At 38.9% G+C, this 12,729-nt stretch overlaps 1 long non-coding RNA gene and 3 other non-coding genes across 5 annotated transcripts; 3 read left to right on the forward strand and 1 right to left on the reverse strand.

The window, feature by feature from the left end:
• Window positions 1–300: 300 nt before the first annotated feature.
• Window positions 301–11,208, reverse strand: LOC109901977 (uncharacterized). Of its 2 annotated transcripts, none has more exons than XR_002256806.2 (5): window positions 10,977–11,208; window positions 2,888–2,980; window positions 2,722–2,804; window positions 2,451–2,610; window positions 301–1,945 (listed from the first exon to the last, which is right to left on the reverse strand). It is a non-coding gene; the product is annotated as an uncharacterized LOC109901977 (long non-coding RNA). The 2 variants fall into 2 exon arrangements; XR_002256805.2 differs by having other exon boundaries at window positions 2,455–2,610; window positions 10,977–11,207.
• trnae-cuc (transfer RNA glutamic acid (anticodon CUC)) lies at window positions 8,606–8,677 on the forward strand. The gene has a single exon. It is a non-coding gene; the product is annotated as a tRNA-Glu (tRNA).
• trnas-aga (transfer RNA serine (anticodon AGA)) lies at window positions 9,257–9,338 on the forward strand. The gene has a single exon. It is a non-coding gene; the product is annotated as a tRNA-Ser (tRNA).
• Window positions 11,209–12,069: 861 nt separating the features above from the next.
• On the forward strand, window positions 12,070–12,141 carry trnae-cuc (transfer RNA glutamic acid (anticodon CUC)). The gene has a single exon. It is a non-coding gene; the product is annotated as a tRNA-Glu (tRNA).
• Window positions 12,142–12,729: the final 588 nt, after the last annotated feature.

Raw genomic sequence — 12,729 nt, forward strand, 5'->3', positions numbered from 1 at the left:
ATACCAGGCAGATGTTGGAGTAGACATGAAATGGTGTAAACTGAACAGGTTGAACTCGTTGAAAAAGCGGTTCCAAAGGGTTATACGGCAGTTACCATGGGAGCACCCTTTAAAGAACCCTTTTTGGATCGAGTAACAACCCTTTTGGGTTCCATGTAGAACCATCTGTAGGATGGAACACAACATTGTTCTACCTAGGCACCAAAGGGTTCTACCTGGAAAAAAAAGGGTTCTCCTATGGGGACAGCGGAATAATCATTTTAGGATCTAGATAGCACCTTTATTGCCGTGGTTTTCTGTAAAAAAAAAAAAATCCACAGGCCCTGTGCATCTCTGGAGGATCTAGCAAGATAGTGAATCATTGTATCACTGACTCAGTATGACTATAATGAACATTTCTAACTTACACCGTTATGCAATTATTAAGAGACTTGATACAAATAACTAATCCTGGCAACCAATGTTCTAATATTAATTAATTGAGGCAAGCAGATCAGAGATGTCAAGGTGGTACCCAAGAGTATGCTACGGTATGTGTAAATAACAACTACCAATAGACCTTCTAAATTATAAGCATTTGGTCAATCAAATAATTACTCTGTAAAACGAGGAATGCAGTTACTCTATTTAACTAATAGGATGAAAGAATTGACACTCAGACAATTACAGTGTACATGAAATACATTATACATTACAGAATTACAGAGTATATGACTATCACCAATAGGCTAAAACAACGTGGTAACACGTCTTCAGTTCAGAATAGTCTCTAAGAGAAAACACAATGTTTTTTTCTGATACACACGAGCTTGGTAGCAAGTTCTCAAAGTATGAACAAATTCACTGTCCTTTTAACCAAATTCAATCAGAAACTCACGCACAACTCGAATTAACATTTCTTTGCACTATGCTAGTTTTAACGAAAGACAGGAAATCACAGCCAGATTCGAATCTAATAAACTCAATGTAAATGATAGGAGCGCATTGTGTCACTCCCTCGTTGAACTATCGGCTGCCCGACGAACAAAATAACACTCCGTGTAACAATATATCCATAGCACTTACAGTACAATAAAATATATACAAATTCGTGACTCTTTGTGAACTCTTGAGAAATTCAAACATGACAATTTAATTTACACAGTAACATTAATTTCGTTGATCTGTCTTCGCACCTCCCCTGGCGTCCAGTGACCCAAGGACTTCCATGAGAAGGCCTCTTCTTAGAGATCGCCACAGATAAGGTATGTTTGAACCTTGTGATAGCCCACAGGTGGTCTGCCATCCAGACAATGTAATAAATCATGATTGAGTCATCATGCTGGGCTTTGCACGCCAGCCAGTCACCAGTCGCGAGTATATCATCTTCTCTCAATCTTCCACTATACAGTCATCATTCATGGAAAACAAATGAAAAATTAAAGGGCCTATGCGGAGCATCGAAACGTTTTTGTTGTTGTTTTTACCCATGCCTGTTTATTCATAAAACAGCAGAAGATAGTAAATATAATTCATCACAGTGATTAACCTATGCGAAATAATAGGAAAACATTTCAAGCTTATTAATAGTATTACATTTAGAAGAATTGTGTACACATAAGGCGCGGGGAAGTCAAAGAAAGGAAAACACAACAAGATTCTAATCTAATCAGCTATATTTAAATGATAGGAGCGCACCCTTGTGTCGCTCACTATGAACAGTGCAAAAAAATATATCAACATTCATAGCTCTTTACGAACTCTTTAACAATCCAAACATGACAATATAATTCACACAGTAACATTAATTTAGTTGATTCACATTTTCATATCGTCAGTGACCCCAGGACTTCCATGGGAACGCCAGCCAGTCAGGAGTATCACCCTTCTCATCCTTCCACTACAGTCGTCATTTATGGAAAACAAATGAAAAATCAAAGAGCCTGTCATGCCAAATAGTGTCCCCCTGCAAAAAAACGGTTATTAGGTTTACAGGACTGCCGAAACATTATGAAGAATACTGTTTGAAGATGCTTTTCGTTCTCATGCCCCAGAGCTTGTGAGATGGGCATTGGCAGTTGAATCTGAATAAAGGAATATGTTGGGTTTTGTTTTTGTTTATTTGTATTTTGTTAATTATTTGGGCTGATATACAACCAGGGCAGTGGGTGGCGGCATGCACTTGTGACATTTGTTTGCAGTCTGCGATAGTATCAAAGAAGACCCGTATGTAGTCTAGCAAATTTTAGAAGAAGAGGAGTGTTTATTTTTCTTTACCATATATGTCTTTATATAACAAAGTATTGTGAAATAGGAATAAATAATTTAAGCTTTTTTACATTGCTAGTGAGAGTGAAAGAGAGAGGTGGGGGGAGAGAGAGGCAGAGAAAGTAAGTTGTGCGTGCAAAATTACATAGACTTTTGTATTTCAACAACTTTTGTCTTCAAACTTGTTAGGCAATCACATGTACCTACGGGGGAAGGATGGCCAGCCACACAGGAGGGTACTTTTCACTGAGGAGACGGAGACCATGCTGACCGAGATGCATGTTGGCCATTCGGAGTCAAGCGCATGATTGCCAAAATCTACAGACACTTCTTTTGGCATGGGATTGTCAAGGAAGTGGACAGCTGGGCAAGTGAAACAACAGTTTGTTTATCGATCACATTCTATTATATCTGAAATAATTTTGATTTCAATGAATGTCATATCAGAGAGAACACAATGTTTAAATTTGTCACCTTGTGCATAAAGATGAGTACCTGTCTAGCCTGATGGCGACCGATTATTTTACCAATTGGGTGGAGGCAATAACCATTAAGCTCTGCAAATGAAGAGAACGTGCTTAACTCTAAATTCCCTTCTGTAATTCTTGGAACCAAAAATGTATTTTATTTTGTATGATACCAGACTGGCGAGGCCACCTCCAAGGCGATGATGGACATCTTCAAACACCCATGGTTCTCCTGAGGTCATCTTGAGTAACCGAGGTCGTAAACTCTGGAACAAGGTAGAGTTGTTATAGGTTATTTTCTGTCAGCAATGGTTTGTGTTAGTTTATTTTTACAATTAGTTTTTGTTTTTCCATGGTACATAATCAGACATTTCAATATCTTAAATTATATCGTAATTATCTTTGCACACAACAGCATCTTCCAGGCCTCCAGAGTACTCACCCTATCACCTACTGTAAGGATGGGAGTTGCAGCTGTTTACTGAGGTATACAATGCAATTGTATATAAAATGATTGCCTATACTGTAGTCTAAAACATGTGTGATTGACTTTGTGTTTTTCTATTGCTATTTTTGTACAACGTACTTTGTGGTCACTGATACTCCACCAGATGTGGTGGAAGTTGTCGAACCAGATCAGAACACCTTCAAGGACCACCTTCAGGCACGGACTGAGAAGGATGTGTTTTTTTTTACCAGGTCAACATTATTGTCCGCTGTTAATTTATTTTCAGGCCTTCCAAGAGATACATAAGAGATGCAGTTGTAATAATATGAAATATAATTGCATTTATTTAAATTATCAATCAAGGTGAGACTGAACATGGACAAGGCGCAGGAGAAACAGAAGGAGGGCCACCGGAGGAGAATCATGGGAACCAAGTGATTCGACATCCGGGAGAATGACTTGGCTTGGAAAAAAGATGAAAGGAAGGCGAGAACTGGGAAACCTTGCTTCTCTTTCGCTCCTAGCTGGGGTCACCATCCGTTAAGGTGATTATAAAAATCTCAGATGATAACTATTTGCATTTGCCGCTTCGTGGTGGGCGGCATCACCATTCTGTCAGCAGTACCAACACTGGCACAGGGGTTTCTCCAAATAGTCAATCTCAAGGTTAACCACTGGGTCACGTTAAGTAACCACCACTTCCAGGTAGGTACTGTTAAGGTGTATGACTCCAGTGGTCATGACCCCACGCTGGAGTTTCTCTCACAACTCATCTCTCGATCTTTTCCAGGGACCATCCCTTATAACCCCACTGCCATCAAATATTAGATAGGTATCCTTTCTTTTCTGTCTGCCATTAACATTATTGCATGTCTAATCAAACATTTTAATTAATTTTTACATACCTGATAATCATTTAACCTGTGTGTTTGCTTATGTACCCTGATCCATTTACTCTGCTCCTGTTCTCCACTCAGACATGGATCCACCTGATGTCCTCCATTACCAACCACCCTCCAACTTTTCATTACATAATCTACAGCTACTGTTAATGTCATGTTGTCATTATCTGCTAAGAAAGAGCAAAAACACTATCATACTGGGAACATAATGTGAGATACACAGATTAGCTAAAAACACTAGCACTGCAAACACTCAGAACAAAGAGGGCAGCAGCGCCTGGAATTTGCAGTTTCCCTATTCGAGTCCACCTTCCAAAACTAACTACCTGTTGAAAAACAAGTGACAGGCAGAACCTCCCATCCACACAATATCCACCTCCTCTCTATTCCACACACCATAATTCTGTATTTCAGTCTGATTGCCATGTGAGTGTACAACAAATCTGAAAGTAAATTGACACGTGGCAAAAAAATATAAATGTTATCTAAAATATTGCTAGATTGGTTTTCACAGCTATTTCATAAGGTGTTCTTTATTGTAATGTATCCCTTGATGGTATTTCTTAGTTCAACATTATTAAATGTATCGTAAGACATATAATAGATATATATTCAACCACAAGGGTGTACTAAAGAGCTATGATTTTTTTAAATCATAATTGAGGACAAAAAAAAATTCAGTATAGATAAGGGAATGCCTGTTTAAAATGAAAACATGCCAGCCAGACAAGCCAGTGTATGAATCAAATGTATATGAATGTAGTGGAAATTAGCTCACTTTGTGATCTGTAAGGTAAGTAACATTAATGTGTGTGTGTGTGTGTGTGTGGGGGGGGGGGGGGGGTGCATTGCGCTGTTTATGACTTCAAGCCTATCAACTCCTGAGATGAGGCTGGTGTAACCGAAGTGAAAGCGTGCGCTAATAGCGTTTCAAACGTCACTCGCTCTGAGCCTTCTAGTAGTTGTTCCCCTTGCTCTGCATGGGTAACGCTGCTTTGATGGTGGCTGTTGTCGTTGTGTTGCTGGTTCGAGCAAGGAGAGGGACGAATGCCATACTGTTACACTGGCAATACTAAAGTGCCTATAAGAACATCCAATAGTCAAAGGTTAATGAAATACAAATGGTATAGAGGGAAATAGTCCTATAATTCCTTTAATAACTACAACCTAAAACTTCTGACCTGGGAATATTGAAGACTCATGTTAAAAGGAACCACCAGCTTTCATATGTTCTCATGTTCTGAGCAAGGAACTGAAACGTTAGCTTTCTTACATAGCACATATTGCACTTTTATTTTCTTCTCCAACACTTTGTTTTTGCATTATTTAAACCAAATTGAACATGTTTCATTATTTACTTGAGGCTACATTGATTTAATTTATGTATTATATTAAGTTAAAATAAGTGTTCATTCAGTATTGTTGTAATTGTCATTGTTACAAATAAAACATTTAAAAAATAGTCTGATTATTCGGTATCTGCTTTTTTGGTCCTCCAATAATCGGTATCGGTATCGGTGTTGAAAAATCCTAATCGGTCGACCTCTAGTTTGTTCTTGTATGACCAGAAGACCTATTTTGTTTACAACCTTACAAAGAAGACTGAAAGCAGTATTTATTTTTTATGTACCCAGTAACTAAGATACTGTTTTAAAGGGCATACAGGTCTGCTCTGACTTTACATGGGTATTGTTCTATTTAGTTATTAATACTTATTTCCAAGTGAAAAAGGTCTTAGGAACATTTTTAAACCAGTTTTTTATTCAATTTTTTTATGATCAGTTTTAATATGCACTTAAAATAGTAGGTACCCTTTTATTTAAATTATTATTTTGTATTTTATTTCTGAGAATAGTTCCTGATTACACAAAAGAGGGTTTTTAGTCTCTCTTACTACAAGAACCCTTGGTTTGGTCTTGAACATAATTTTCAGTTGAGTTGAATTTTAAAGCCAGAAAACGTCTAGCTCAAAGGTTATGGAATAAGTTATTTTCACTTAAAATGGACTTAAATGGTGCAGATCTCGGATCCTTATCGTTTATGTTCACTGCTCCTACGTCTTTGACTCATCCTACTACAGTTTATACTTTTATATAATCTTTGTTTTGTCTATAGTTTCTCTTAATGCAAGGGGGTTACGAAAACAATGCGAAGCGCAAGGCCTTATTTATATTTGCTAAAGAATTTCGAACAGATTTTTTCTTTTTTCAAGTCACTCAATTTCAGCTGATGCCAACTTCCTATTTCTTTAGCCTTGAGAAATTTCACTCTAAAAATAACACTATCCATAAGTTAAACACTACGTACTGTCAGGAATGCACAGATATGTTTTTTTTAACTCACTGAATAATGAGTTAATCAGTGATATGGAATCTAAACAGTTGAAGAGATTATAGTCTATCAAACATCTAAAGAACAATAAATCACCAGGTGTCAGAATTTTACTTATTATTTTCTAAGCAAGTGGTTAGAGCGTTAGACTAGTAACCAAAAGGTTGCAAGTTCAAATCCTCGAGCTGACAAGGTACGAATCTGTTGTTCTGCCCCTGAACAGGCAATTAACCCAAAGTTTCTAGGCCTTTGTTGAAAATAAGAACTTGTTCTTAACTGACTACTTAAATAAAGGTAAAATAATAATTTTAGGAGGAAGAACATTGTTTTCCCTCCTACAATTATTATTTTCCCTTTAATTAAGAACAAGTTCTTATTTTCAACAAAGGCCTAGAAACAGATTCGTAACTTGTCAGCTCAAGGATTTGAACTTGCAACCTTTTGGTTATTAGTCTAATGCTCTAAGCACTAGCCTACCCTGCCACCCCAAATTGTGAGTCAGGGGTTAATGAGACAGGGGTTAATAACACTGATATCTACACCTAAAAAAGAAGTGCTGCTCATCGATAACTGGTACCAATTTGTCTTCTTAATAATGACTATAAGATATTAGCCTTACTACTTGCAAAAATAATTAAAGAAGTCCTAGATGCAATCATTGAGGAAACACAGTCTGGCTTCATGAGGAACAGACATATTTCTAACAATGTCAGGCTAGTATTAGCTTCATATTATTTTTCAGATTTTTATAAAGCATTTGACACAGTAGAGCATCAGTTCCTCTTCCACTCCCATGAGAGACTTGGCTTTGGGGATGTTTTTTGTAAGGCTATTAAGACTCTCTATGCAAATGGTAACAGGTCTATACAATTGAAATATGGCACCTCACCTAAATTTGAGTTAAAGAGAGGAATTAGGCAAGGTTGTCCTATCTCTCCATATCTGTTTTTATTAATCACCCAACTTCTTGCAAATTCTTTAAATAATAGTCCTGTATAAGGTATTTCCATAGCTGGTAAAGAAATTATTATATGCCAGATGGCTGACGATACTACACTTTTTCTGAAATACTTTTCCTTTTCCAAAGCATCTGGTCTATATCTTCACATTAATAAATATGAACTCATGGCTGTCAAAGATTGTGTGACACCTTCATATTATGGTATTCCAGTAAAATAAGATCTTACAGTGGGGAAAAAAAGTATTTAGTCAGTCACTAATTGTGCAAGTTCTCCCACATAAAAAGATGAGAAATGCCTGTAATTTATAACATAACATTAGCTAAAATAGCCAGAATTCATAACATATCATACATACATTTGGCAAATTTGTAACATATAATAAGAATAGTAATTTAACATACAAAATGGGTGACTGACATCCACAAATTAATATATACCATACAAAACGTAACATCATACTTAATGTGGGGCGGCAGGTAGCCTAGTGCTGAGAGCGTTGGCTTTGTAACCGAAAGGTTGCAAGATTGAATCCCTGAGCTGACAAGGTAAAAATATGTTGTTCTGCCCCTGAACAAGGCAGTTGACCTACTGTTCCCAGGCCATCATTGAAAATAAGAATTTGTTCTTACCTGGCCTAGTTACATAAAGGTAAGATTTAACAAAAATGTAGTGTCTTGGATTTATGTACAAAATTAAATGCTTTAAGACCAGCTGTTAGAGGCATAAAGTAACCTCACACCCTTTTTTCCCAGCTCAATGAGGAGCCCTCTAATAAGGTGTCTGGCCTAGTGATGAAGAGGCTATCACCTAACAGCACCACCCAATGGTACGCAGGCCTGGAGCGTAAAGTGGAACTTTTGGCTGATCATTCTTTTGATATCTTCCTGCCCAATGTAACGGCTGTTGATAGCAGGAGGTACAAGTGTCTCCTGGCAGCACCTGTAGGAGAGCAGAACCAGGAGGGGCAGGTTCACCTCAGAGTGACAGGTGAGTGTGTTCTATTCTCATTGTGTGCTTGTTTTGGTATGTAAACAAACTGTATACTGCATGTGGATGTTTTAAATTGGACCCCCAGAGAGTTCCTCTGTGCTGATATATACTCTTTTAAAGTTTCCAGTGGTGCTCAAGGATTTGTGTATTATTTTTTCATTTGCAGGTTGCCTTTACAATAAGTCCACAGACCAATCAGAAAGCAATACCATCCTAGTTCTTTCCATTGTGGGCCGTCGACATGAGATATACAACTGGTCCCTGGTGGTCTAGTGGTTAGGATTCGGCGCTCTCACCGCCGCGGCCCGGGTTCGATTCCTGGTCAGGGAACATACTATTTTTCTTTGCTCTGAACAGATATTTCTGTACTAACAGTTTTCACCAATGTTCTCTTCATAATACTATGATAATGTTATATCAGTGTAGGCTGCTGAGGGGAGGTTGGCTCAAAGCCGAAAAAACAGATTGCATACCAGAGAGAATACTATAGACATCAAGAGAGCCAGTCAATTGATTATTGACAAGTTTTCCAACACTTTTGATGAACGAGGAAAAATAGAAATAGGCCTATAACAGTTAGGATCAGCTTGATATCCCCCTTTGGCGATATACCACAATCCCCCGAGGTGCCTTATTGCTATTTTTATTTATTTATTATTTAACTAGGCAAATCAGTTAAGAACAAATTCGTATTTTCATTGAAGGCCTACACCTGCCAAACCCGGATGACGCAGGGCCAATTGTGCGCTGCCCTCTGGGCCTATCAATCACTGCCGGTTGTGATACAGCCTAGAAAAAATGGTTACCAACGAAATTTGAGTTTTGCTAAAACATAATATCAGTCAGTGTCTGATATATTTGTAATTTTATGTTGGCTATTACCGGTTTCAGTCTTCAATAGTATCAGCAGTTGTCGTGGCCGAGTGGTTAAGGCGATGGACTAGAAATCCATTGGGATCTTCCCGCGCAGGTTCGAATCCTGCCGACAACGTGATATTTTTCTCCTGTGATTGGTAATGCCCAGGCGTTTACATTGTATCATAGATAGCCAGTATCTGTTATGGTATTACTACACATAAATCACTAGCTCCACGGTATCAATCTTTACCTACTTGAAATTAGGTTACGCCTGTCAATCAAGCACTCCTGTTCATGACAACAGTCAACAACTAATTAGTTGCAAACGCCTGCCTTCCTAAAATGCATTGTTATTTCATCAAGCATGTTAGCTAAATCACGTAGTTAGCTATGTAACGTTAGCTTGCTAAAACTGTTCCTCGCTTCACACCATCAGCACCACTGACGATACACCCAGAAAAACGGACAGCGAAGATATAGATGCCCTTCTTGAGGACATACTTGACGATGATTTCGATTCCCTTGCGCTAAACGTGAGTAAATAACCTTAGCTACATCGCCTTGCAATGTTGAATGCAGGTTTTTGTTGTTGTTTCTAACAGCCTCTACTGTCCAGTAGTAGTAGCTAGCTAAAGTTAGCTGTCTGGATATCACACGGATGTATTAGCTAGCTATAATGAGATAAATATGAGGCTGTTTGATTGTTTTTAGCCTGTTTCCAATTGAAAGGTTGCTATCATTTTTGTCCTTCTGACTCCAATGCATTAGCTAACGTTACATTGCAAAAGGGCCGGCTAGCAACTTACCTTGGCTTACTGCATGCGTAACAGGCAGTCTCCTTGTGGAGTGCAACAAGAGGCAGGTCGTTATTGCGTTGGACTAGTTAACTGTAAGGTTGCAAGATTGGATCCCCGAGCTGACAAGGTGAAAATCTGTCGTTCTGCAACTTGGTCCTGGACTTCCTGACGGGCCGCCCCCAGGTGGTGAGGGTAGGAAACAACATCTCCACCCCACTGATCCTCAACACTGGGGCCCCACAAGGGTGCTTTCTCTGCCCTCTCCTGTACTCCCTGTTCATTAACATTGCTAACCATGTGTATGTGACAAATTCGACACTCTCATTGATCTCTATACCAACACTCTTTGCTTGGTGGGCAAGACAACGAAAAACCGCCACCTGCTGGAGTGAAACAGATTTCCCAGCCGATTTGGCCCTTTCTCTTCCTCAACAGATAGCCCAGTATACTTTCACTTTGACGGCTACTTTTACTTTTATATTCTAGTAGGATAAATCTACGCCTTGAATTAGACAACGAAATATAGAAAACGCGTTGGTGCTGAACAAAAAATGCGTACCCTAGTCTTTCTCTTTGCACTAGGTAAGTTCAAATGTCATTTTAGGGCTAACAAGGCTTTATGTCCTCCCTTACAAAAAAAGATTGCAGTTTTGAAACTGCAGTAACTTCAGTCGACTGTGGTATTTTGGAAGCAGTAATTGCAAAATTGCAGTTATACTGCACTCTAACTGCAGCTACATTGCAAATTTACTGCAGTAAAAAAAAAAAGTTATTTTGGATGCAGTATTTGCAGCATACTACACTGCACTCTGACAGCCATCTTTTTTTCGTAAGGGCTGCCCATCAAGGTTCGTTTTTACATTTGCCTTCCATTTTTCCAGTTTGCGTACACAGCAGGATTATGAAGGATGCTGAAAATACAAGGTCAATATGCGGCAAGGATTCGGTTCTGAGATGTCAAGAAAATTCTTTACCTGGGGTCAAGTAGCGGTCAGTGAGGTGGTACAAGGTAAACTACTTTGCGTTGCTCTTTTCCAGGGCAGTAGTGTGGCTTGCTAATGCTGACTAAAGCCCTGGATCAGAGTCCTCAGGGCTGGTATAGTGCCGAAAATCTCCCCGTCAGAATTCTCCCCCCACCTTCGCGTTCTTCATTGCTGCGACTTGCTTGCTTTTCTGCTCTTCACCCCGTTGTCAGTTTAGCCTACATTTCACCCGTACCTAAATCCGCTACTGATTGGTATTGGTCTTTTAATAAATCTCTTTGCCAAAATTCGTCATCTCTCCCATGTCTTATTCGACTAGTACTTTTTAAAGCGTAAGGATAATAATTCAGCCATAGTTGTTCTGAAATGTTTATTGCTTGCCAACATTTTACTCCTTCTATGTTTAATATAACGCATATACATTAATTATTCATTTTGGTTGCCTGAAGTTTGTTCTGTAGAAAGTATTTGACTCTGATGTGTGCCACAGAAAGTATTTGACTCTAGTCACAAAATTAAGGAAATTAGAAGGGGGAGAATTCTGACTGGGGGGAGATTTTCAGCACAACATTTGTTCGCTCATAATAGGCAGGATTAGGCGGATTGATGAGGGCGACATTTTCAGAGCTAAACTGACCGAGACGCACCTCCAACAACACATAAAACCTCACATAATTATGAGACACCACATTAAAATAGAGACACCAAAACATCTTTCACATGTTCAGGCTATCCTAACTTCCAGAACCAGGAGGGGCAGGTTCACCTCAGAGTGACAGGTGAGTGTGTTCTATTCTCATTGTGTGCTTGTTTTGGTATGTAAACAAACTGTATACTGCATGTGGATGTTTTAAATTGGACCCCCAGAGAGTTCCTCTGTGCTGATATATACTCTTTTAAAGTTTCCAGTGGTGCTCAAGGATTTGTGTATTATTTTTTCATTTGCAGGTTGCCCTTACAATAAGTTCACAGACCAATCAGAAAGCAATTACAATCCTAGTTCTTTCCATTGTGGGGCTTGTGGCAGCATTGCTAAGCTTTGTTTCTTTTAAGTTCGAAGCGTTGACATGAGCTATACAACTGGTCCCTGGTGGTCTAGTGGTTAGGATTCGGCGCTCTCACCGCCGCGGCCCGGGTTCGATTCCCGGTCAGGGAACATACTGTTTTTCTTTGCTCTGAACAGATATTTCTGTACTAACAGTTTGCACCAATGTTCTCTTTATAATGCTATGATAATTTTATATCAGTGTAGGCTGCTGAGGGGAGGATATAATAATAATAATATATATATATATATAATCATAATAATGTCTGGAATGGAATCAAACTATGTGTTTGATGCATTTGATACCATTCCACTGATTCCGCTTCCAGCCATTACCACAAGCTCCTCCTCCCAAATTTATTTTATTTTACCTTTATTTAACTAGGCAAGTCAGTTAAGAAAAATTCTTATTTTCAGTGACAGCCTAGGAACAGTGGGTTAACTGCCAGTTCAGAGGCAGAACGACAGATTTGTACCTTGTCAGCTCGGGGATTTGAACTGGCAAACTTCCAGTTACAAGTCCAACGATTTAACCACTAGGAGGTGCCACCAATCTCCTTTTGTTTTCTGTTTAAACAATAAGTAAGGATTGAGCCTTGGGGTACTCCCTTGGTGACAGGCAGTGGCTGAGACAGCAGATTTTCTGACTTTTTACACTGCACTCTTTGAGAGAGGTAGTTAGCAAACCAGGCCAAAGAC

The sequence above is a fragment of the Oncorhynchus kisutch genome, linkage group LG13 (assembly GCF_002021735.2).
Source record: "Oncorhynchus kisutch isolate 150728-3 linkage group LG13, Okis_V2, whole genome shotgun sequence".
Lineage (NCBI taxonomy): Eukaryota > Metazoa > Chordata > Actinopteri > Salmoniformes > Salmonidae > Oncorhynchus > Oncorhynchus kisutch.